This window comes from Cricetulus griseus, chromosome 10 (genome assembly GCF_003668045.3).
Source record: "Cricetulus griseus strain 17A/GY chromosome 10, alternate assembly CriGri-PICRH-1.0, whole genome shotgun sequence".
NCBI classification, from domain to species: Eukaryota; Metazoa; Chordata; class Mammalia; order Rodentia; family Cricetidae; genus Cricetulus; species Cricetulus griseus.
The window spans coordinates 19,712,541-19,740,030 of record NC_048603.1 but is presented as its reverse complement, the minus strand read 5'-3'; the positions used below and the strand labels follow the sequence as shown (position 1 = coordinate 19,740,030).

Sequence of the window (27,490 nt, the reverse complement as noted above, 5' to 3'; positions counted from 1 at the left end):
GCATCAGCTTGACCCAGGGCCCCTCCACAGGGAGGTGTGATGGTGCTGGTGGGACTGCTTGGACTTGCTGTTCCCTGTGTCTCTAACTGCAGAAGTAGAATTTTCCCTTCCAAGTAACGTATATGAAAATGTCCATACATGTTCCACGTAACATGTTCCTGAAGTAGTCATGCTAGAGCATCTGGACTTGAACTATGTTTAATTTTATCTGCTCTGAAAATTTGACCTGACTGTTTAACATCATCCTAAGGGAGGATGATATCCTGTAATAACATCCCAAGGAAGGATGATGTCTCAGATTGGGTAGCCTTTCAGTCCTAAGGCCCCCAAATTCCATGGACACTGTGAACATACTGCCTTTCTGGAGATGTAATGCCAGAGCTTGGCTTGCTATTCACAGAACAGCTTGCCTTCTTAGCCATGATTCTCCCTGTCTCCCCAACTTCATCCTGATCAGACCTCCTACCCACCCCCCACCCCCCCAAAAAAAAACTTCATACACCAAAAACTGGTCCTGCAGTGACTGCAAAGCCTAAACACAGATTGTGTCTAATTGTGTTGGAGCATCCAGCCACATGCATGGGTATGGTGCCACTCAAGTTGTGAGTGAATCCGTGGTTCTCTTACCTATAAACTCTGATGCTGGATAGGTAAGAATATTAAACAGTTTTCATCTTTGCTCTAGACATGCTGCTTATATATAATCCATGACAGGTGGCCTTCAGACTGATGCTGACTATTGGTCTTTTTCAGTGGATGCCTTGTTGTTCGTGTTTGTGTCGTTAGTTCTGGGGACAGAGGCACTCCTACAGTTTCTTGAAAAAGTCAGGCAAGAAGCTGCATGAGCCTTCCCCTATAGCTCCTCCTGTAGCTAGGCCAGCAGAAGTATCCTTCTTAGTGAAGAGAACAAGAAGTGAGTGGGTTTCCAGAAGAAGTCGTTTGTCTGCGATCACACCATAAATGGAATGAGGAGATGGGTCTAAAGTCAGATCTTCTAACTCAAAGACTACTGTTTATAACTAGGCATTTCTCCGCTTTGCTTAAAAACATAATATCCATGAATGTCTCAGTTTTCAATATGAAGAGCCCTGGGGAAGCACATCTGTCTTCTACCTCATAACACCTTCTGGGTGTGTGGTTTCTCTCTGAGCCTGTTGTCATAAAGCCTGTCATCCAGGCCATGTGAGCATATCCTATAAGAGAGACACTGTGCCTGTGGAAGAAGAGACCAAATAACAAAGATTTATCACTGCTTAGTCAAATGGAGGGACTGAATCCTTCTGGGCTTCCCTGTACTCTTTACTGAGTACTGGCTCTATACCATCTTCAAATAGGCTCCTGCCACCCCATGTTTTCACTTGAGCTGTATGACAGTCTGAAAATGTACATGTTCTAGATAGTGAGTTAGAACTTAAGGTCTTTTGTTTCCTCACTTCTAGTTAGCATACAGTTTTCTTTTTTAAATTTTTATCTTATTTAGATAACGCCTCCTCCCAGTGTTCCCCACCAACACCAGCTTCCCATCTACCGCTCTCCCCTTACACTCCTCTTCTGGTTTCATTCAGAAAGGGACAGGACTCCTATGGGCTTGAGCAAGGCATGACACATCAAGTTGAGGCAGAACAGACCTTCCCCTCTTGCGTCAAGGCTGGGCAGTGTAACCCAGCATGGGGAACAGGTTCCCAGAAGCCAGCTAAGCTCCAGGACAAGTCCTGATCTCACCTTCCAAAGAGACCAAGCTAGACAAATGTCACACACATGCAGAGAGCCTAGGTCGCTTCCATGGAAGCTCCCTAACTGTTGGTCCAGAGTCCATAAGTTCCCACAAGCTCAGGTCAGCTGTCTCTGTGGGTTCCCTGGTCATGCCCCCCCCCCCCCGGCTCATACAGTCCCTCCTTCCTTTCTCCAGCAAGACTCCTGGAGCCCAGCCCAGTGCTTCTCTGTGGATCTCTGCATCTGCTTCTATCCAGCCATACTGAATAGAGTATGGCTGATGACAATTAAGGTAGTCACAAACTGATTACAGGAGGAGGCCAGTTTAGGCGCCTCTCTGCTATTGCTTGGAGTCTTATCTGGGGTTATCCTTGTGGATTCCTGAGGGTTTTCCTAGCGTCAGGTTTCTCCCTAACCCCAAAATGGCCTTTCCTCTGTCTTTCATTACTATCCCCCTCTGCCCCACCTCCAACCTGCCCACCCACAGCCCACCCAACCCATTCCCATCCTTCCATGTCTCCCTCCCCACCCCCAGTTTACCAGGAGATCTCGTCTATTTCCCCTTCCCAGAGAAATCCAGCAGCACTTAGTTGCCTGTGGTTCTTGGTAAAGGGTTGAGACTTTGAGGTCTTTGTCCTCCTTCACTTTGGCCTGTCTGTTGTGTCCTAGTTTGACTCATGGTTAGGCAGTAGTGTTGGTGAGACCTTATGGGTGTAGCTACTAACAATGCTAGGAAATAGTCTCACAGTAAACTCCCTGGTCCTCTGGCTCTTAAAATATTTCCCCCCCATCTTCTGCCCTATCCCCCTAGCTGTATAGTTGTTTTGTAGATGTATCCATTGGGACTAGATTTCACAACTCTACATTTTGATTGGTTGTGGTTGTCTGAAATGATCCTCATATGTTGGAAGCTCCCTTGGTAAGAACTGCACTTATCTGTGGATATAAGAGCAAATATTTAGAGTGTAGTTAGGATTATGCTGATTTAGTAAAGTAATGGTTGTAGGATCTGTGACTTCACTAACCATGGGTAGTTTGCTAGGTTTCCAGTACCAGTCCTGGTTTCCTTCTTGCTGAGTGGGTCTTAAGTCCAATTACAGAGCTATTGGCTACTGGCAACGTGTGTGTGCCACTACTGCACCCTAGGATTATTGTGGTTGATAGATACCATAGCCGAATAGGAGTGTTGGTTGCTTACCTCCTTTAGAAGCTTGCTGTCCTGCCTGTCAGTTCCTGAATAACCACTCTGAGGCTTAATATTATTTATAATTGTTTGGCCAAATGGCTCAGGCATATTACTAACTAGCTCTCACAATTAAATTAACCCATTTCTACTAATCTGTGTATAGCCATGTGGCCGTGGCTTACGGCAGTGCTCTGACATCTAACTCTTGCAGCAGCTACATGGTGTCTCCCTGACTCTGCCTCCCTTTTCTTTTTATTTCTGTTTGGATTTCCTGCCTGGCTATATTCTGCCTGTCTATTGGCCAAATCAGCTTCTTTATTAACCAATGGTAATAAAACATATTCACAGCATACAGAGGGGCATCCCACATCAGCTTCTGGTCAGTTCCAGTCAGGGGCCTCCAGGTCATGCAGTGGACCTTTAAAGCCAATCAGAAAGTAGTTGGTTGTTCCCATAACATCTGTGCCATTAGTACAATTGACCTTGCAAGCAGGTTCTGTTGTGGGTGTCAGAGTTTGGGTCTGGGTGACATTGATGACTACTTTTCTCCTCTGGTCGTGTGTAAAATCTTATAGTACCATAAACTCTGGTGAGTAGGGGTGAAGCTTCTAGTTGTGCACCAGCTGAATTTCTCTGTGATCAATGACATGTGTAACTGTTCATAGCAATAGGACCTAACTGCCAGGCTATGGAGAGTAACCAATAGCTTTGGCAATAGTCTTTGATATATGGAGGTTTCCATGGGGCCCTTTGGCCAATGAATCAACAAGATGTTTATCATTCCTGGTACTGGAGGTTTTACTTGGTAGCATAAGATGTCTAGTTGTGGCATTGTCTCTTTTGTTGCTTCTATTACTCTTCCATTCCTTTCATATATGTATATGTTTTAGGACGTTTCTGCAGTATTAAATTTCATATGGCTTTTCAAAAAGCATTATTGTTAGTTGAACCTTCTTGTATTTCTTCTTTGACCTGCCCACCCACCCCTCCCTACTTAATCCTTTATTTTAGTGCCTGCTGGATCTCTTTTTATAACACTATATCCCTTGCCTCCTGCACATACACCTCCCTTAATAGCTGACTAACCTCTGTGGTTATTTAGTTTGAAACCTGTCTGAAGTTAAAAACAAACATTCACATATGAGAAAAAAAACAGGCAATATTTATTTATCTTTTTAAGTTTGGGTACCTCGCTCAGGATAAATTTTTTCTCCATTTATTTGCAAATTTTGTAATTTTACTTTTCAAAGCAGTTGAATAATATTTCATTGTGTCAATATACTACATTTTCATCATTCATTTTAGTCTATTTTCCTGTTTCTGGCTATTGTGAATGAGCTCCAATGGACATGGATGAGCTAAGATATAGCCTTTGAGTTTATGCCCAAGTTGTATAACTGGATCTGGAGGTAGAGCTATTTATTCCTACCTTCCTGAGGAACTGCCACATTAATTTTCTTAGTGACTGAACAAACTTAACGTCCCACCAGCAATGGATGAATGTTCCCCTTACTCTTCACCCTTACCAGAATGAGCTGTCATTTGTTTTATTGATCTCCACTTTTCTGATTGGGATAAAATAAAATTTCAAAGTAGTCTTGATTTGGATTTCTATTGTTGCTAAAGCTTTGACATTGTTAAGTGATTCTAAGCCATTTGTTTTTCATCTTTTTGAGAACTCTGCTTAATTCTGTACCCCATTTTTTTAATTGGGTCGTTTTCTTTATCAGTTTTTTGTTTTTGTTTTTTTATATATTCTAGATACTATCCCTGAGTCACATGTGTATTTGGTAAAGACCTTTTCCATTCTGCAGGCTGCTGCCTTGAGTGTCCTTTACCATACAGAAGATTTTTAGATCACGAGGTCCCATTTATTAGTTGGTTTTAGTGCCTGTGCTTTCAGTGTCCTAGTCCTTTTCTGTGCCAACGAGTTCAGCCTGTTGCACTCTCTCTCTCTCCTGTCAGATTCAGGGCATCTGGTTTTACGTTGAGGTCTTTGATCCATTTGGAGTTAAGTTTTGTATAGGTTGATCAACATGCAGCCATCCAATTTGACCTGTACCATCTGGTGAAGATGTTTTTCCTCTAGTGTATATTTTTGGCTTTGTTGTGTAAAAACTCAAGTGTCCATAGTTGTTTGAACTTATGTCTGAGTCTTCAGTTTGATTCCACTGTTCAACATGTCTGTTTTTAATGCTACTATAGCTCTTCAGTACAACTTGACGTCAGGGATGGTGAGAACTCTAGAATTTCTTTTACTGTTTAGAATGAAATTTTTTATGTTTTGTTGTTTTTTTTTCACTTCTGTTAAGTATTGTGTTGGAATTTTGATGGAGATTTTGTTGAGTCTATGGATTCCTTTTGGTAGGATGGACATTTAATGGTGTTAATCCCACTGATCCATGAGCATGGGACATATTTCAATCCTCTGATGTTTTCCTGAGTTTCTTTCTTCAATATCTTAACTTTTGTTATCTAAGTTTTTCACTTGCTTGGTTACAGTTATCCAAAGATTTTTGTTTGTTTTAGTTTTGTTTAGTTTTGAGGTGATTGTGAAAGGTACTATTTTCCTGATTTCTTTTTCAGTCTATTTCTATATGCATATAGAAAGGTTCCTGATTTTTGTGTTTTAATTTTGCATACTCCTGATTTTCACAGTCTGTTTATCAACTGTAAAAGTTTTCAAGTTTTTAGTGACTTCATGTATAAAAATCACTCCATCAGCAAATCAAGACACTTTGACATTTTTCCTGTCCTTTGTGAACCCTGCTCTCCTTTGGTTGTCTTATTGCTCTAGCTAACATTTGAAGGCTTTCATTGAATAGGTTTGGAGAGAGTGAACGGTGGATTTTAGTGTGAGTTGGCTCTAAATTCACTTTATATTGTTGAGATGTGTCACTCTATCCCTAGTCTCTCCAGGACTTCAATCATGAATGTGTGTTGGGTTTTGTCAAAGGCCTTTTCTCCATCTAATAAGATGATTATGTGGAATTTGTCTTTCATTTTCTTTTTTATGTGGATTACATTTATCAACTTTGCATATGTTGAACCATCCTGCATTTCTGGGATGAAGTCTAGGATGATCTTTGTGCTGTGTTTTTAGGTTCAGTTTGCAAGTATTTTTTGAGAATTTTGCATCTATGTTCATGAGAGAAATTGGTTTATACTTTCCTCTTTTAGTTGGTTCTTTGTGTAGTTTTTGGTATCTGTGTAATAGTGGCTTCATAAAAAGAATAGAAAATGATCTTTCAATTTCTATTTTGCATATTAATTTGAGGAGTATTGGTGATCTTTTAGGGTATGGTAGAATTCTGCAGTGAATCCAGCTGGCCCTGAGTTTCCGTGAGTTGGGAGATTTTTAATGACTGCTTCTATTAGGCCTGTTTAAATTGTTTATTTTTTCCAAGTTGGTTTAATATTGGTAGATCATATATATTAAGAAATTTATTCATTTATTTTAGGTTTTCCAGTTTGGTAGAATTCAAAATTTTAAATATGTCATTATGATTCTTTGAGTTGTAGATCCTTCCTCTTATCTTTTGGATAACTGAACCAAGGGTTGGTTAAGCCTGTGGGATTTTTCAAAGAATCAACACTTCATTTCATTGATTTCTGTGGTTTTTGTCAGTCTGTCTGCTTGTTTGATTCTAATTCATTGTTTTTTGCCCTGAGTTTGAGTATTTCTTCCCATCTATCCCTTTTGGTATTATTTATTATTGTTTTTTGTAGAGCTTTCAGGTCTGCTATTGTCAATATAAAATCTCTGCAGTTTTTTTTTCTTTAATGTAGTAATCTAATGCTATGATCTAGTGTCTTAGAACTGCCTTGTGTCTCCTACATTTGAATATGTTGTGTTTTCATTTTCTTTATTAATTTTCTTCTTGATAGCTGTCTTGACCTAATGCTTATTCAGTAGTGAGTTGTTCAGCTTCTATAAGTTTGTATATTTTCTGCTGTTTCTATTATTGTTGATATCTGCCTTTAATCTGTGGTGTCAAATGTGATGTGTGTCATTATTTATATGTTCTTATATCTGCTGAGACTTACTTGGTGTCCTAACATGTGGTGTTTTTTGTTGTTTTGTTTTGTTTTGTTTTGTTTGTTTTTGGTCTAGATGCACTAACTGTCTTGGCCACTGTGTTAGTGTCAATATGTGATTTTACATTTAATAGTGTTTCATTTTTATGAACTCAGATGCTCTTGTGTTTGGTGCATAAATGTTTAGAATTGCAATATCCTTTTCCTGGATGTTTTCCCTTTGAGTATGTACTGTCCTTCCATATCTCTTCTTATTAGTTTTAGTTTGAAGTCTGATTTGGCAGGTTTTGAAGTAGCTAGCTGTACCTGTTTGCTTCTTGGTGCCATTTATTTAGAATATCTTTTTTTCATAGTTTTACCCTGAGTCAGTATCTACCTTGACATTACAGTGTGTTTCTCGGATGTAACAGAAGTATAGATCCTGTTTTTATATCTGTTTTGTTAGTCTGTGTCTTTTTATTGAGAGTTAATAAATACTATTCATTGATTCCTGGAATTTTGTTGTTATGGTGTGAGGTTCCCCCCATCTTTCAACCAACTGTTCTGGGATTACTTATTTGTTGTGTATTTAACCTTCTCTTCAGATTGATGTTTTCCTCTAAGTGCCATCTGTAGAGCTGGGGCAGTGGATAGAATTTCCTTACATGTGTTTTTATTGTAAAATATTTTTCTTTCTCCCTTGATGTAATTGATAGCTTTGCTGGTATATTAGTTTTATTTTCTAGTCTATTTGATGTTCTGTATGTTTCTTGTATCTTCTTAAAAACATCTCTTTAGATTGGGAAATTTTTCTTTTATCGTTTAATTGAAAATATTTTCTGTGCCTATGACCTGGGTTTCTTTTTCTTCCTTTACCCTATTATCCATAAGTTTTGGTCCTTTTGAAATGTCCTAGATTCCCTGGCCATTTTAATGCATGGATTTTTTTATTTTACATTTTCTTTGATTGAATTATTTCTTCTGTCTTCAAGACCTGAGATTCTCTCTTCCATGTCTTGTACTCTGTTGGTGAAGCTTGCCTCTGTGGTGTTTATTTGACAGCCTGAGTTTTTCATTTCTATCTCAGTCTGGGTTTCTTTTTTGGTTCTATTTCATATTAAATTCTATTTTCATGTCTTGAATTTTTTTTCTATTTCATTCAGCTGTGTGTGCTTTCATGGTCATCTTGAAGTTCCTTGTTATTTTGAAGTTTTTGTCTTATGATTCAGCTAATTCTCAGGGCCTGTTGGTTTCTATAGAAGACATATTGCCTTAGTTGTTCATCTTTGTGTCTTTTGAGCTATGTTCTAGGCATCTGGAGTTCTGATGTTTGAATTGTTTCTTGGTGTAGATATCTGGTCTCCTTTCTTCTGGGTGAGTAGTCTGTCATATGGTTTCTATTGTCACTCTGGGTCCTAGCCAAGTGTGGCTTTGAGGTACCTACTGGAGAGAGATTTTGAGTCTAGCATGGTTACCTGTGGGTCCCTGGTAGAGAGAGTGCTTCTATGGGTCAGTGGGAGTCACAGGGGTATAGAGATAGGTTAGAAAGTCTGGAATGGGCAGCAGGAAAGAACTAGGAGGACCCTGGTTCTGCACCAAGGGGCCACAACTCAAGGGGATGGAATTGGCCTTCTTATGCTTTGATTTGGGGTTTTTGTTGGTACCAGTCCCATCCTGCATAGTTACCATAGGTAATGGAGGAGAAAACAAGCGCATTGTTCATTTATTTAGTTCACCACCATGCAAGACTCCAGTCCAATGATCTTGTGTCTCCTGAACTACCTTAAAGAGCCAGACTGCAAGCCTTACTAATAGGACAGTAATATTACAATGGGTCTCTGGTCAGCCGAGAGAATGAAAAGCAAGCTACTTAGAGGATACTCTAAATCAGGATCCGTTTATTGGAGCCTAAACCACTGTTTACATGACTGACTCAATCCATAGGACAATGTCAAGAATTGGCTCTGGGCTAGTAGATGTTGTGGTTTTTACTTTTAATATGGTGATGCATAAATATGATGGGATGTCCTCTCTCCTTTCAGTCCTTTGGTCAGCAGTTCTTCCACGTCTGCCATATGCTAGGCACTGCTCCTAGGGTTTGATGCCAGGGACTGTTAATGTAGATCCTGTCATTGGAAAGCTCACTGGCTATAAGGAATCACGTGTAAATACTTAATTGTGAGCTATTAGGAGGAGCCTGAGAAGTTTGTTTTCACTGGGAAGACTACAAAATTCCAGTTTGGAATTTATGGATATATCTGAGGGAATATATATCTGAGCGTAAGGAACAGTCCCCAGATGATGGTCAGGGAAAGGACCACATAGCAGGGTGAGGTAGGCACAGCAAACAGTAGCATTGGTAGTGTAATATGGATGAATACTCTCTCTGGAAGCTGAGACATGAGACTTGGAAGCAATAGGGAGCCGAGAGAATGGCATGTTTAGACTTGAATTTAGAGAAATTAATTGGCCGATAGTGAAGAGAAGCTGGACTGGCAGATGCTTAGCAAAGCTAGGGGCAAAATCAGTTAAGAGGCTGCAACACCATAAATTATAAACCCTTAAGTGTCAGGAAAGACCGGCTAAAAGTAACAGCTTACATGGGAGTGCAGACACCTTCTGTGGTGTGAGGTTCCCAGTGCTACAGCTGTCCAGGAGGAAAAGCCACGAGAACCGAATGCATGAGCAGTGCAGAAGGAGCCCCGTGATGTGAAGCACACTTGTTGAAGGAGAAAACTGTGGTTCAGACAATCCGGTTGCTTGCTAGATGTCATTCAATGTAGAAACAGAAGCCAGTGACCCTTGGTCTGGATGGCATAGGACAGGTTTATCTAACTTGCTGCTTTTTAGTACATTAAAGTGAGAATACAGTTTTGCAGTTGTCTGAGATTTTTTTTTTTCTTTCTCTATTGGTATATAATAGTGCAGTACTGTTTTCTTGTGATTCTGAAACTGAGACTTAAAGTAATTATGTCAGTAACTCCTGCTCTACCAGAGGCCTTCCTGTCTCTGACTGGCAGGTGGCCACCTTTTTCCCTGTGTCCCCAGTGTATTTATTTCCTGTGTAAGAACAAACATCCTCGATATCTTAGGAGAAGTTTGTCTTAGGAGAACATTGGATTAGAACCCATTCTTAGGCTTCATTTCAACTTAACCACCTTGTGAAAGGTCCTGTCTTAAATCACAGTCATAATTAGGGGTTTGGGGGACCAGAGATGCAGCATAGGACTTTAGGGGGAGGGTGCATAATGTGTTCCATGCCACATAGGTACTATGACTGTGATGGATGTCTCAACGTTGGGAACCTGATGGAAAGCACAGTAACCCTAGTATCACACAGTGTCAGTATAGAGGTCAGCTTTCCCCTCAGAGTGTCCCCTAAAATGCTGCTAAACTAAATCCCGGAATGTTGTTTTGCATAAGGTTCAGAGAGTTTGTCTGAAATTCAGCTCAGTACCTACAAAGTGTGTAAAGTCCTCCTGGTCCCTCATTTCATCCCTCCTTCCACCTTTTTTATTTCAGTTGCTTTTACTAATTGCCATTTGTATTCCCGTGTCTGGTCTTCTGGTGTGGATAAGTGTTTTCCTTAGTAGTCTCCTATGCTAAAGGCTTGAGCCACTGAAGCCTTTGAAAACCTTAGGAGATGGGTCTCACTGGAGGAAATGGGTAACTGTGGATAGGTCTTTGGAAGCATCTTCTCCTTGATTCCACTCTGGCTCTCCGTTTCCCTGCTACCTTGAGGAAGAATCCCCCTCCTTATAGGCTGCTGCTGTCCTATCACAGGAGGGGGGGGCAATAGTGATCAAAAGCTCTGAAACAGTCTGCCAAATGGAGTCTTTTCCCCCTTAAGTTGTTTTGTCAGGTATTTTGTCAGAGATTAAAAGCTTAACCTATAAAACATTGAAAACTTTTGGTATTTAATGCTTTCCAGTATCTTAAGAATTGTGTCTTAAAGCCTTACCTTATCAGATCTGGACTAACTTAATCAACAGAACCTCACAAGCCACATCTTTAATATTCAGGTTAAGAAAGCAACATTAAGAACTTGAGTCTTAACAACTTAACATTAGATCCTTGCAGCAAATAGCGCTTCCTGCTCCTGCAGTCAGAGAACACATAGCCACAGGGTCAAGACTGGGTAACTGCTGCAGTGCTGTATAGCACCCTGTGTCTCTAGGCTCAGATGTCTTTCTTTACACATTGCAGTTGCTGTAAAATTTATTTCATACTTCAGTGCTTTTCTTCAAGTCTGAAACATGTTCCCTGCTACTGTTGCCATTGGCTGTTTCTTCAGGGTTTCCTTCTTGCTCTCCTTTTGGAGAAGGTGAAAACCATGAGCAGAGTTCGATAATACACCTCCCTGTGGTGTCACCAACATGAGAGCTGTGAGAGCCTAACATGTGACCACTGTCACCTGAGATGGGCATCTCTCCAGTAGACATGCCATTGAAGCCATGTCACTGTTCATTTGCTTTGTTCAAATAAGTGGTGCAGGGCTTTGAATTCCTTCATTTTCTTTCTTGTAGGCAGGACTATACTGAGTGCAAGTGGCTGCCTCTAGCCCTGTTGGGGGCCACACTGCCCAAGTAGAAAATTGGAGAGAACCACATATATTAGTGTTTTCAAGTTTTCACATGTTATGCATAGATACAGAGCAGTTACAAGTTCAAAATACTTTTACTTTCTGATAACAGATGTATTGTCGGTAACATTTGGAGAGCAGTGCTATAGTTTCAGACACACAGCACACCTCACCCCACCCCATCCCCCACATACCACACATATACAAACACACACACACACACACACACACACACACATACACACACACACATACACACACACACACTTTCAGGTGCTTGATTCAAGCTTCTTCTGTTTATAGGAAACCATGTGTTTTTCCTTCAGAGGATTATGGGAAGTATGCCATTCACTCTGTGTTGTCTGCTAGAGGACCAGTGGAGAGAACACTCACACTGCCTTTCTTTCACACCTCCAAGTTAATTCTCATTTCACAAGTGGATGGTTGTAGGAAGCATGCATTCATAAATCTGGAAGGACTCTAAGGGCAAGTGTTGCCAAGGGACAATGGAAGGGCAGGAAGACCATGCCTTAGACTTCCCATCTGCTCCCCTAGTGTCTAGATTTGCCATAACAGTGATAGGAAGATGGGCAGTGACAGAACAAGACAAGAGGTGGCATAACCACCCGTCCTATATGCTGAGTGGAGGGCTCTCTTCAGAAAAGATTTCTACGCCTCCTCAGTCCTAATCACCTTTATAGTGCTGTATGTTGCACAAACAAGTGTACCGGGAGGTTTTATACATTTAATTTTTTCCTCTTGATTCTTAAGCATCCTCTCTTAGAATCAGAGTACAAATTACTGCCACTATGTTGATACAATACCCATCACTTTTGTAATAAGCTTGATAATACTGGCATTTGTAGCCTAAGACAATGCAGTTTGTTTAATTTCATACATTTAGCTAATACAACATCAGCATGGATACTGGAGAGGGGAATATAACTGGTTCTTTGTGATGTGCAATTATAATAACTCATTGGAAGTTATTGATTGGTCCCTGTGGGTGCATATCTTCTGAGTAGCTGTAGTAATTCATGTAAACAGAGGATGAATGGCCCTGATCTGACCTGACTTGAGCTTCCATGGATCCCACTGTTTTGCCTCTTGGAAGCCTGGCCCCCAGTTGTAATCCCTTCCATTCTGAAGCAAGTTGGGTTAGTTTACATCTGACATCTTACCTACATCCTTTATGACAGTCATAACACTAGTCTGTATTTATAAGCAATTGTGAAGTAGACGAAGAAATATCTGGCCCTTATAGCCATCACAAGTTTAATAAAGAGAAAAGTGATCTCAAAAGGTACACATAACACTGAGGGAGTTGATTACCACATATAGCTTCTGAGGGGCTCATTCTGTACTGATGAACTAATTTTCCATTGCACCCAGGTTTTGACAGTACTTTTAGATACATATTTCATCTTCTAACATCTCTGAGATTTTCATGAAAATACTTTAAATTCCTGAAAAGGCAATTAAAGATGGCATCCCATTGTGGCTATTGGTCATATGAGTCATTTGTACATCATCTTTAGTATCATGGTAACCCTAGTGGTAGATTCTTCTACTCAAGGAATCTGAGGGTTCAAAGGTTCTACAACTTTTCTGGGGATGTACAGGCTTAGGCTTTTGTCCCATGTGTGACATATCTACCAAATGTTGGTTACTATGTTAGATGCTCTCAAGCTTGTCATTTGATTTGCCTGTCAGTCCTTAATCTTAGAAGGAGATGCTGAGAACACGCAGACTGCATCCCTGTCCAGTTCTTCTTGCAAGCATAATAAATATGAGGTGTGTGCAGGTTGGGGTGGGGCATTGCAATAATGTACAGACTCCCTGAACAGTGCTCGAACATGGAGTCTTGACGCCTTTCCTCCACAAGTATATGGAAACACACTAGGGCAAAGGCAGGCTTGTGCTAATAAATCAATTGCTTCTGTCAGTTCACTGTTTAATGTTCTTGAGAATACATGAGATTTATCACCAAGGACTTGTAGAATAATGGCAGTGTATGAAAACAGAGTCCACTAGGGAGATGTACGACATCATTTGGATTTAGCACTGCCATCTGCTTAATAGTGCTGAGAAAGACTAGAGCAGCACTTATGATCAGCCACTCAAAGCAGTGACAGATGCCATGCTGGGTGAGCACACAGGGAAGAGGTTCTTTACCTCACTGTGGATGGTGTGACGGGCTGTCTTAGCAGGTTTTCAAACTCCAACTTTAAACCTTCGCTACAGTTTTAAAGGCCTACTTAGCAGATCTCTCAATGTCCCTTCGATGTTTCATAGTCTTAAAATGTATTTCTGTTGGTTTGTACAAAGAGTTTTTCTACTAAGTTTTATACACATGGGATCTTTTTAACCAAAATTAATATTAATATTTACTTGGTTAAAAATGGGTGTGCACCATAAGAAACGTTGCAGAATTTTTTAATAAAGAATAATATATACTTAGATTTAGGTACGGGGAGGGGGGAAGAAGGGAGGGAGGGAGGAGACTAAAGAAAAAGGACATCATATGTTTCCAGGACCAGCAGTGGTGTGAGTCTCTCAAGAATCACCTATGTAGTTAACTAAAAGAAAAATGATAGAACTTTTGAAATAAGTTTTAACTTCCAATTGAGCATTAGGGTTTAGCAAAGAAAAGAGTGCTTAGAGATTTATGCAAACTTATATTTAAATCCTAACTCCCTTATCTATGTGAATTTGGCCAGGAGACTTTTTGTTTGTTTGTTTGTTTTTGAGTCTTATCTACTAAAAGGTAACAGTAGAACTAACTTGTGGGTGTGTGTTTAAATGAGCCTAGGACATGCAACATGCATGGCACTGTTCCACATGAAATAGACACACAGACTGCTGAAAGCCTTTTACACCATTTCATAGAAGGGGATGTGAAGGGGAGTTAGATTGTTAGGAGCCTCTTTTCATACCTAGAACCTTGGACAGTCTTTCCTCTTGATACAATACCAAGAAAAAAGTAGAATGATGCATGCTTTCTCAGACCCCCAAAAAATTTAGTTGAAAACTCTCTTCAGTTATTGTTACAGAGGCCTGCAGTGAGGTCAGCTTGATGGCTTAATTTAAAAAGTCAGTATCTGAAGTCTACAAAATGTATTCAGATCTTATTTATTAGACAATGTTGGAAGCCAGTGGTGATAGGGATTGTATTTCCCCTTTTATAATTCATTATAAAGTGACTTTCCTTTTAGGAAAGCTGTATTTATACATGTGCCTGGACTTAACAAGACCACCATGAGCAACTGGACAGTAGGAGCTCTTTGGGAGGAGGGGAGCAAGAGTAAGAACTATGTGGGGGGAGGGGGCAACAGTAAGAGCTCAGGAGAGAGAGCATCCAGGTAAAGAGGATTAGATGAAGAAGTTAGTTTCTCACTTGCCCTATTAAGATAGATTATGATATAACTACTTTCACTGGGTAATACAATCTGGGGTCAAGTTTCTTTGGGGCTTGTTGATTTTGGGATGTAGGTGTAAGGGCAACACCTACATTAAATAACTGATATGGAATATTTAATATTCTAATAGCTCATCACCAGCTTGTAGCTACTTTTATATCCTAGCTGTTGTCATTGATTACAAATATGTCATGATAGATTTTATTTTTAAGTAAATGGGTTATAGTTCTATCCTTGGCATTCTCTGTTGTTAGTGTACAACAGTGTATGTCCCCAGCATTTCAGAAGTTCAGGTAGGATGCTCAATGTGTTTGCCTGGGAGTCTGATACAGCCCGCTGTGTAGCCACTGTGCATGTTACTTCCTCAATCTCAATAGCCTCATCTACAAAATGGGAGTAAATAGCTCTCTCACCTATCTGGAATAGCAGTAGAGGTTGAGGAGAGAATTTATTATCAGTCTGTATATTGTGAAACCCAGTGGCATAGTGCTCTCAGTGTCTCTGTGTCTTAGTTGGATGGTGTCTGACTTCTGGCATGTGTATGCATTGGCCTGTGCTTCCCACTGGGGGCTCTGAGGTGCTCAGGTTGCCTCCCTGGTCATCCTCCATGTAACTGCTCTATATGACTTGATATATGATGAGCAGTTAGAAGCAATAATGCCCTCTACTTACTTCCTGTTGTGATGTTTTCATTTGATGTTCTATAGAAGACCAGGGAGTAATGGACAGACTGAACAGTAGGAATTAATCACCAAAAATTCTGTCTTCCTTAGTCTGAGAAACACTGTTATACCTCATAAATTTATACAACATAAATTTATGTTGATCATGTAGCTAAAAAGATAGTCACTTAGTACAATTCAAGTCTTTTAAAAATGATCAGTAAAAAGTTTTGGTGGTTCTCTTAGGTATTGCTAAGTTTAAATGCACAAGTTGTATTATTTACATATATATTTTATATACTGATAAGACATTTTTATATGTAGGGAAAAAAAACTATGCATCATAAAAGCTTAGCCAAGTAGTAGAGGCCAAAGTGTCTCAGGTGAGACTGAATCAGTACTTCATTGATCACAAACCAGTATTTTACCTGTCTTAGCTGGTCTTTCTGCCTTCATTTGAATCACTCACTGACCTACTGTTGATTCACTGTGACTGGGTAAGCTACAAAACCTGTGCTGTATGTTAGCGATAGTGACTACCTTTGGTACGGTCTGAGTTCCTGTGTGGAAGGTGTGTAACTTCAGGAGGAATTGTTCAGAGGCTCATTTACATATTCAGATTGAATCCTTATTTGACAGGAGGTTTCTTGGACTGGATAACATCTAAGTCTGTCTGAACATGTGAACACTGATGTACTCCCCATCGGTTTTCACAGAAGCCTATGAGCAAGCACCTCTTTATTATCTTCCAGTCAGGGTCTGGGAGCAGGTAAGCTAGTGTGGTTTTGTTTTTTTAACTCTGCAGAAGCTTTCTACAAGCAGCCATGACTGAGGGCTATTCCTGCTGACTACTAAACACCATGTGCATGGGGGTATGCACATATTGAAAGAACTCTAAACAATGTCTAGTAGGTAGGTGTTAGGTAAATATTCGTTTCCTCAAACAAATGACTGGGCTCTAAAATGTGCTCTGGTGCTAAAGAAGAGTCGTGTTGGGTATGTTCACCTTTGCTGAGATCATTGATTGAAGATGTGAAAGCACTTCTAGAGCCTGACTGAAGGAAAGCCTCCCATGAGAACAGTAGTCTGGGTAAAAGATTAGGAACAGCAGTGTTTCCTGTGTTCTGCCTTCCAAAGTACTAGGATTTTCTTCTGTTTGAACTCATGATTCCAAAATTTTCTGAATAGAAAGCATTTCCCTTTGAGATACTCTTAAGCAATTTGTTATAAGAACTTTTAAAGAGTATGTTGTAATTTCCTAATCAAACTTAATAGGAATCAAATTGAAATAATGTACATATTTAAACCTTTGAAGTTAGTCAGTTTAGGTGGCAGATAGACCTCTGTGAGTTCTAGGCCAGCCAGGTCTACATAAGAAGTTCCAAGGCCATCTGTGACTACATAATGAGAGCCTGTCTCAAAAACGAACGAAATACAGCTAACCAAAAGCTGTGGGGCCAGAGAGTTGCCTTCATGTACTTACTGTATTTGAAGAGGACCGAGTTCAGTAACCAGCCCATGCTGGGTATCTCACAACTGCTTTTCCACTTCCAAGGGAGTCAACACCCTCTTGTGACCTCCAAAGGCACCGGGACTCACATGCATGTACCACACACACACACACACACTTAAACATTTTGAATTAACTGTAGAGTTATAGGAGAGTGTTTGAACATAGCAGCATCTCCTGTGTTCAGTAGAGTAGTGGCTTTCAAAGGTGTCCAGGTCTTGGTCCCCCACACTGGGAAGTGTGTCACCGTACTACCATATAGGTGGGACTTCATATACATGTTAATGTAAAGAACTGAGTTGAGCAAATTACCCTCAGTTTCTGGTGGGTCTATTTTATTATAATCACACAGCAGAAAAGTCAGAGACTGTGTAGCTGTGGAAGAAAGGCAAAGACTGCTGACTTTGAGGATGGAGGGATGAGCTACAGACAGAGATAAATGGCCTAAGGCTGAACGGGGCAGGAAGGAGGGGGGGGAGGGTGCTTCCCTGGAGTCTACTAGAAGAATGTGGCCTTTGCCCCTTGATTTTAACTCATAGGGGACTGTGTGGAGTAATAACTCCTGTTAGCTGTTGCTTCATTTGTAGTAATCTCCTGTAACAAACAAGCAGAAATACAACTCCCAACCAGACCAAGGAATGCCCTGTGCAGCTGTAGCTGTTGCTCACTTTCCAGTTTTTTCCAATAAATGTTCAGCAGCCAATAAGAATTTGTGAACAAAGGAAATATAATAATCAAGAGATTATTATTTGCCAAAATTGATATAATTCATCAGTAAGTAAGGATAAAAAAGAAAATAGCAAATCAGCATAAAAATATATTAAATGACACTATCAGACCCTTAACCTAACTAGTAGCATGCTGCATTCACAAAAAAACAAAATACGAACTATTCCCAAGTTTAGATAGAACCTGCATCAATACATAATATTCTGTGCAATACTATAAGATTCATGGAGTCTGTGAATGACAGTGAATGAAAAATAAATAAAAAGGAAGAACATGGCTGCTCCTAGGTATGGTAGAGGAGGAAGTTTAGTGTAGATAAAAGGGAGAGCAGAGCCTGAGGCAGGGACATCTGGGAGAGTCCAGAGCGGACATGACCCTGAGCTGGGCCCATGGGGAGGAGGAGAAGGGAACGGGAACCAAACCCAGAGACCAGGAAGTTGGTGAATAGATGAAAAGACCAGGTGACCAGAATGGTTGGATTATATAGGGAAGAGCAGCTGTGGGGAGGGCAGCCCAGCCCCTGGCCTTGACAAGTAGGAACGGGGTAGGGGTTAGAGACTGAGTGATGCTGGGAGAACCTGATGGCCAGAGTGTTCACTTTGCTATGCTAAATAGGCACCTCAGCCCTTTTTTCCCAGGTTGGAGCCCTGACAGACAATAAGGAAATGGGAAATATACAAGAATCCAAACAACCTGTGATGCTAGACAGTAAGAAAATGTCACCAGCAGATAAAGACTCGTATCATAGATACACTGGAATTAACTAAGGAGCTTCCGGTCGCCAAAGCTAAGGAATTGGAGCAGAACAACATAAGCTGTTTGGTTACTAGTGTCAATCATATTAAATGGCACAGTCCTGGACACCGTAATCCTCTAGGCCACAGTACTGATTAAGTTGGACATTGGGGATAATGAGATTCTAAAAGGTAACATCCAGAAACCAGTGAACTAGCCGTAGGTAGACATGTGAAGTCTTGCATTTATGTTTATCACTTAGAAACTGGGTTTCACTGTGTTTTTCATTTTCACTTTAGCTATTGGGTAATGCTTTTATGACTGCTCCAGTTTTTAGGGGTGTGGGAGTTACCAAGTATAGTTGTGCTGGATTCCAAGATTCTAGAGCTGATCCTCTCATTTGTGTATCCATTAGTAGAAAACCAAGGTACTTGGTAAATATTATTTGAAGTTGATGAAGCTTGTAGAAGAAAATGCATTCCTGTTGAATCCCCAAACCATAATGAGAAATTTACAATTTGGGATTAGGACCTTCTGAGAATGACTTTCAAGATAATTCCAGTAATGTTTATGCATATTAATCCCAGTACATTTGGTGGAGACCCTAGATGTTTGGAATAGCTGCATGATGGGGCAATGATGAAAACCTCTTTTTATATGTGAATTCCTTATTTTTCATTCATATTCTTTCCAGCAGATGGAATCTGGAAAACACAAAATTAAGTGAAATAACTCAAACCCAGGGAGACTAAAAACACATGCTCTTTTCTCATATGCAGACCCAGGAACTTTTGATGAATTTAAAACTCTTTGCCTGAAGAAGCTAGCTAGCACAGTTTCTGGTTGATTTAAAAAGTGTATTCACAGAGAACAGTAAACATGTAACAGCATCACCAGGCTGGTTTTTGCCATCTTTTGTGTTGTGTGCACATGCATACAGAACAACAGCTACATCTCACATACCATGTAGGAACATGGCCAGACTCAGGGGAAATCGTGCGGTAGCTACCAGTACAAATACCAAAAGAAACTGCAGTTGGATGGCTTGCCGAGCAGTCCCATCAGACTGAGAAAGTTCCGCTCTGCTGTCATTTTTTGTCCTTCTGGAAGCAGAAAAGTCAGGACAGTTTCTAAGCTTATCTTCTGAGGCTACCATACCAAACCTGACCCCCACATCAGAAAGAGGCATCTTAAGAGAAATCAAACCCCCAGTAGCTGCAGTAGTCTGCAGTAGTCTGCAGTAGTAGTCTCTTACAATCATACATGTAAAACTCAATTACCAAAAAACCAAACCAAGGGCAGCAGTATATGAAAGCAAGGATGTATTTCTATAAATAAATTTGCCCCATTCCTGAAAGCATTGAATACAATGAGTCCTATACTTCACCACAGTAAATGGTCACATGATCATTTCCATAGATGGCAGAATCTACTGGATACAACTTGATGTACATTGACAATGACAAGTAGAAATCAGGACAAATAGGAAATAAAAGGTAATTTCTGTTGACTTGGTAACATTCATTTCCAAGAAAAGATTTAAGTGATTTTTAAAAACCAGCCAAGTGAAATACTGTCCAAGAAAGATCTCCTTTCCTTTCAAGGGTGCTGCCTTCCCAGGCATGGTTCTTGTTCCCTGCAGTGCTGAGGGCCTCTAAGAGCGGCAGGGCAGGAGAACAAAGCAGAGGTACAGACTGGAACTGGTAGTGTAGTACTGCATGGGATATAAAGCCCACAAACCACGTATTTCTGTGTGTCAGCAACTAATATCGCACTGCTTCAAATAAACCATGTTAGCAGCATTAGAAACTCAGTACTTAGGCTGGGTGGTGGTGGCACACGCTTTTAATCCCAGGCACTTGGGAGGCAGAGGCAAGTGGATCTCTGTGAGTTGAAGGCCAGCCTGGTATACAGAGCAAGTTCCAAGACAAGCGGGGCTACACAAAGAAACTGATCTTGAAAACCCAAAACAAGCAAAAAAACTAAATACTCAGGAAAGATTTTAAGCATTATTGTTTAATTTTAATTTATGTGTGTTGGTGTTTGCCTACAGCTGTGCGTGCCTGGTGCCCACAAAGGGCAGAGTATGTGTTGGATCTCCTGGAACTGGAGTTATAGGTGGTTGTGAGCCACCATGTGGGTGCTGAGATTCGAACCTGAGACCTCTGGAAGAGCACCCAGTGCTCTTAACCACTGATTATCTTTCCAGCACCAATCTTCATCCTCCTTTAAAATATTTTTTAATTTTCATTTCATTTATTCAATGTACATGGTATGGCTGCATACAGGTGTAGGTTGTATGTGGAACGTACTCTTTTTAACATGACATAAAGTTCACTATTTAAGTTAAAAATGTAATTATGTTAGTATAAGTCCAGTTTGTTAAGTCGCTTTAGAATATTTCTACCCCTCCAGTTAGCTTGTTTATGCCCATTTTTTTTATCATTTTCATAGCCTCTTCCCCAGACAGCCTTGGTTTACGTCTGTGTGCATAGCTTTCCCTCTTATGGATATTTCATGCAGCACAACCACACCCTCTGTGTGATCTTTTACATCACACACTTTCATGGAGTGTTGCATTTTTAGACCAATTCACATGTAGCCTGTAGTGTAAGACTGGCCTACCTTTGGCTTATTCCTTTGGCAGTGGTGGTTACTGGGCTGTGCCCATTGTAAGATGTTACTGGACAATGCTGCCACGAGCATTTTTGCTCAAGTCTCTGAGTGGACTTGCTTGTAGGTAACTGGAACTTGGGAATTACTACATTAAATGATTTGTGTTTAACCTTTGAAGAGACTTGCAGCTGCTGGCAGACACAGTGGTACTTGCCTGTATGCCCAGTGCATGGGTGGGTAAGTCAGGAAGATGACAAGTTCAAGGGTGGGCTACACTGAATGCAGAATTTGCAGTATTTTTTTGTGTAATGTAGGGAGGAAGGGAGGGCAGGGAGGAAGGGAAGGCAGAAGAGCCCAGTTGTTCTTAAAGTGGGAGTGCTGTTGAGAATTCTCACTAGCAATGTGAGTTGTAAGTCTGGTAAAACTGCTCAAGTCTTCTGCATTGGCAGTCATTAATATATAGAGTTTAATGGTAGCTCTTAAATGGTGATGACCTGTGATTTTGGATTATAAGAGAAGATATTGTTAGATGTCAATCCGCTATCCCTATCCTTGGCTATCTGTAAAAATCATTACATCAAAATGGCAGGCTACTTTTTGGTTTTTCCAATTGAGCAGATAGAAGGATTGCCAGTAAAAACACATTCAAAATTGACAAGGGAGCCAATGGAACACTAAACCAGCTGTAAAATGTCAATAGAACATTTCTGCCACTATGCAACAGCCACAGACCTCAGTGCCAAGAGTACACCTCCCCACCCACTGCACATTGGATTGAGTAATGCGTAGACATTCAACTTGGATGTCCATATTGCCATGGAGCGCACATGGAGGCCCTCCTTCAACTCTGACGTCTCCCTAGAAGTGATTTGTTTTTGAACTTGAGCACATATACCATTCTGTTGAACCTCATTCTTAGCATCCTCTCAGCTGCCTGTTTTTCCAGAACAACTCTTGAACCACTCACTCTCCCTTGCTCAGCTCCTGAGGCCAGTGACCCATGCTTCTCTGCCTTGCGTCTTTCTGTTGCTTATATCTGGAAAAATACTGTTGGGTTTGAGTGATTTGTGCAGGAAGGTACCATTGGCTGTGTGAGCATGAGCACCTGTACCTTCTGAAACTATGTATTTAACTTCTGGGATGGCAGAATAGTGCTTCCCTTCTGGAAGTGCAGTGCGCTTAGAAAGTGGTAATTAGTGCAGCCAGTATAAGACATTGTCCACCGTTGTTATTGCCATTAGGCTTGTGTCACTGCACACAAGCACTTTGCTCTTAGCATGAAGTGTTGGCAGAGTAGATCCTGTGACCATTGTGTTTCCAGGGCGAACATACTGCTATAATACTGTCAACAGTGTCTTTGAGTAACTGCTGTGTTTCACTTAGATGTTACAGCACTCTCAAGAAAGTTGCGTATTCCAAACAATGTTTCTAATGAGAAAATAGAAATAACTTTGCCTGCATTTACATAAAGAAAGCTGAAGCCTGGCATTTGCCTTGAAAGCCTGCTTCATGTTAACTGTTCCCTTGACCTTATCTTGTGAAGTAGCCACAGTAACATGGAAAACGTGGGTTTCAGATCTTCACCTGGTTGTGTAGGAGAGTCCACAAAGCATTGCCTAGCATCGCAGCAGTGCTGCCTGTGTGTGTTCTGTGAAACCCACATATGCAGCATTGCTAGGCTTCTGTGCAGGGGTCACCTCTTGGGCCTCTGGGGTGGGGAGTCCTTGCCAACAAAGGATTGGTAACTTTTTACATGGAATCTAGTTACAATTCATGTTTTCCAGTTATGTGGTACAATCTCCATCCTTTAAGTAGGGAGTACAGGAGGCCTTTCTTCTGGTCTCTGGGTCAGGATGGAGGCACACACAGGCTCAGATCTTTTGAGCTCTGTTACCAAGAAACAGCCCAACCAGGTGTTTATTTTTCTCAAAGCAGAATGGAGGCTTCAGTTGCAGGCTCATGTGAGGACAGTGTGGTAGCTTAGAGTCTAGGTCCCTATGGTCTTCACCTTCAGCTCCACTTTCCATCCCGATGGGTGTTACAGCTGCATCTGTCCCTGAGTTTTCCTGTTTCTGTGTTTACATCTGCAAAAGGAGCTAGGTGGCAGAGGGTTTGGGTTGATGACTGTCCTGACTGCACCTTCACTCCCTAGTCCAGCTGGGTCAGGCGTCTGCTGACTCAGGAAAGGGGGAAGTAGAGCTGGAGAGGTGGTTACAGAGCACCAGCCATTCTTGCAGATGACAGAGATTCAGTTCTCAGTGGCCAAAGGGCAGCTTTCAACATCTATAGCCCCAGTTCCAGGAAATCTGATGCCCTTTTGAGCCTCTGAAGGTACCAGACACCTACATACATGCAAGCAGAATACTCGTAGTAATATAATAAAAATAACCCTTTCAATAGAGGAGGAGAAACATATGTTGTGCAGGCAGCCTATCCTGTTGGTTTTCTCCTTTGGCACATAAATGGTTTATTTTTATTTATTTATTTATTTATTTATTTATTTATTTAATTTTTGCTGAAATAGAGTGTACTTTCAGCAGAGAAATTTATACTTATCTGAAACAAAATTTGAATGCCTGTTTTCTTGGGTATGTGACCTGAAGGGGGCTGCTTCCTGTACCTTGGAAGTGCCTCTGGCTTTTTCCGTCAGACTTGACCATGAGATTTTTAATTCCAGTAATCTCCTTTGTCACCTGAAGTGACATGCCTTCTTTTATAGCACTCAGACCTATCACAGATTAGACTGTCATGACTGATGGTTAAATTGGATGGTAGTGAAAAGTAAGTCAGTGTCACTGGGCTTCTTCCCAGTTCTGTGGCAGCTGTGGGTCCTCCAGAGCTTATACTTTGTGTCCCTGAAGGTGCTTCCTCATTCTGCGTCTCCAGTTAGCATGCTTTTTCCCTTTGTCTGGCTTTTTTCTCACTTGTCAGTGAAGACCTTTCTTCTCCTTAGAAACCTTCCTGTGTCCCCTAAAACTGCTTGGGCAGTGCCCCTCGGATCTGAACAACCTTGAGCTCCAAGGTTCTATAGCACACACAGTCTAGGCATACTAACTAACTTGCCTGATTTGCTGGAGGAACTAAACACGTTTTCTTGCCAAGACCAAATTGTGTTTGCTGCTGCATTCCCAAGGTTGGCACATAGTAGGTGCTATGCATCAGTTAAATAGCTTGGAATAAAAAAGATGCTGAAAAGCATCAAGATTATCTCACACAGCATAGTGCGGGAGCTGTGTGTTTTGTGTGTGTGTGGTAAAGGTAGACAAGTGTTGCTTTCAAACTAGATTTATGACATGGAATAGCCAAATCACTGGGGAAGATATTGTGTATAGGTGACCTAGTACATCATTTATAACAAGGTGCTCCATGACTACTGTCCTCCAAACTGTTTGCTTGCTATATTCCACATGTGTCAGTTATGTTAGTGTCATAAAATACCCTGACAAAAGCAACTTACGGGTTAATTTGGCTCATGGTTTGAGGGGAAAGCATTGTGGTAGCCAATCACGTGGCATTCACTGTCAGGAAGTTGATAGTGAAGGCTGCTGGTATTCATTTTGCCTTTTTGTTACTCATTTCTGATCCCAGCCCATGGTCTTTCCACATCATCTACCCTAATCTAGATGATCTCTTACAGCCATGCCAGCAGGGCTGCCTCGTGAGTGACTGTAGATCCTGTCAGGCAGTTGTGGTTGTAGTGGGTCAGCCAATATGATAGGAGGAGCTCTGGGACACAGGCCTCTTCAGTGATTCTCTTGGAAGCGTGCATCTCTCAGTGTGTGAGCTGGCAAACAGAAGAGATGAAAGGGATCCAGAGCCTCTCTGGGGAGAGTAACCTTAAACATAAACACTTTCCAGAAGATGTACTGGAGTGTGTTACTGTGACAAGTGATATGAGTTTTTCAAAATATTCATTTCTGTTAACTGATTAAGATAGTGTCGCCCGAATGCAAGTAGGGGTAGGCTAAATGATGCCCCTGAGATCGATTTCTTCTCTTGCATTTGAGAAGTACTAGCCAGCATGGTACATCCCATTTGTAGTGGAGGTGACACTTGGAAGTACTTCACGGTACAAAGGGGCTTTAGGAGGCAACTGGTATCTTTGATTGGCATTTAAAACACTTTTATTAGACAAAGTGATTATTACATCTGGAATGAGGTTTTACAAACTTAATTATAACAATAGGGTAGGAACAACAGTCAGCGTTTATTTTGTACTAAGTGGCAGGCCAGTGAAAGTGCTTTGCATGTGTGAACCCTAATTACCCCACATTCGTCATCAGCCTGTCATCCAAGCCACAGCTGCGGTGGTGACTTATGAAGCATTACAAACCACTTTCTTCCTTTCCTTTCTGTGTGTGATTGACCATTTTTTTTTTTTTTTTATGTTTGAGAGACAGTTCTAAAAGTCAAATCTCCAAAGACTGAACTGCCTCCTCAGAATGCTGCTGCTTGCAACAGGGAGAGCAGCGTCCATTCCCACCTGAATCTTTAAGTCAAACCCTGGCATCATAGTCCTTCACCGTGCTGGGGCTCCATAATGGTCACCTTTGTTCATCAGTGCTTCCTTCACACATCATCACACCTAACCCTCCCACAGCCTGTGAAAGAGGTGGATGTGAGCTGGACAGGCATTAGTCTGAGGCACAAGGGAACAGTAATAACCACCCTGGACTTTGAGGATTCCAGCAGGCTGTGCTGTGGGAGCCTGTGCTCTAACCCTGGTGCATATTTTCCACTTGTCAGGCTCATGGTAGCTTTATCAAAGCAAACTCCCATGGCAACTGTAAGGGACAGTTTCTAGAGAACCTAAATGAGATTGGGAAAGGCTAACAGTATCTGTGGGGTCTGGCTGCTGCAATGGGGTGATCATGGGTAGAAACAGCTTTGGGGGTCAATGTACCCATGTACAGAGTGGTAGGGGCTATGTGGTGTGAGGCCAACACCAGCACATTTAGTGCCTTGTGGAACATGTGGGCTGAAACCTAGGGTAGGCAAAGCCTCACAGGAGGACATCCTGCAGTCACTTGCACCCTGTTTGCCCAGGTCGGGACCCCAGGCTAGACTTCTGGACACTCTGGCTGTCAGCAAACATATTCCAGGGAAATCATCTTGAAGGCCAGATGTTGCTGGCTTTGTGAATGTAAGGCCGTAGGCTTTTCATGACGGGGATCTTTGTTCTCATCTGTCTTCACAGTTTACCAGTTTCATTCCTTGATGAATAATTCTTAGTCTGTAAAATCTGAATGTTGTCTAGTTCGTGAAATAGGAAGCGAACCTGAAAGAATTCTGAAGTGTGTGGGGTGCGTGTGTATTACTTTCTTTATCCTGGAAAATTATCTGATCAAAACAATGTAAGGGAGAGAAAGTTTATCTTAGCTCACCGTTTCAGAGGCTTCAGTCTCGAAGAGAACGGGAGGCCATCACTGTCCAGCTTGTCTTTTCTGTCCTCTTCTATTCCCCCATTCAGGGCCTTCATCCCATAGATGGCCATCGAGGGCCTCTGAAGTCCGGCCCCATGGTCTCTTCACTGTTTAGATTGGATGCTACTGGAAGCAAAAGGCATTTAGGTTATCTGAGGGCAAGTGAATTTTCTCATACCTTGCTTTTCAGGAAAAGTTTCTTTATTCTTTGTTTCTGTTCTAATTCTCCTGTCCTCATTCTGATTCCTCCTAACTTCTCCTCTAGCTTCAAAACTCTGTTTCTTACAGGAGTCTTGTAATGATTAAAAAAAAAAATTACAACACTTAACCTCTCATTGGCCAAAAGCTCATTCCTAGGGTAAGTGATAAGTAGCTGAGCCATTGCCATGGCAACACAAGGTTACAGGATTAACACTGTGACCAGATAGGGTAGCGGGCACAGTATCCAGTGACAACCTTTGAGACAAAGGTCTATTGTCAGCTAGATGTGGCAAGTGAAGAATTGGCATGCTTTTCTTAGGGTGCTTTGTGTAGCAACCTTGGTTGGATACCCTCAACTCTGACCTTGTGCATAGCTGTAAAGTTTTAAACTTCTGATCTGTTTACAAAAAGCCCTTAGTTTAAACTTGATCTGAGGTAAAAGTGAACTAATTGTGAGCAGTTATTTTGAGCAAAAGAAATAAAACAGGCTTTTAAGTGTCTACAGTCTTGTGGGACAAATAGATCTAGTTATGAAGCATGTCCTAGTATATTTTCTATATATATCAAAATTATATAACTAAATGAAAGTCATATTCCTGACCACCCACAGATACATGTGCCCATAAGATTGACATGCCATCATGAGATTACATATACACAACACATGAGATCACACACTATAGTGCAGGTTGAGATG

The 27,490-nt window shown here is 41.1% G+C and overlaps 1 protein-coding gene across 4 annotated transcripts in view; it reads left to right on the top strand.

The window, feature by feature from the left end:
• LOC113831991 (KH domain-containing, RNA-binding, signal transduction-associated protein 3) overlaps positions 1–27,490 on the top strand; it is a 579,685-nt gene that overhangs the window by 540,474 nt on the left and 11,721 nt on the right. The gene's annotated exons all lie outside the window — the stretch shown is intronic.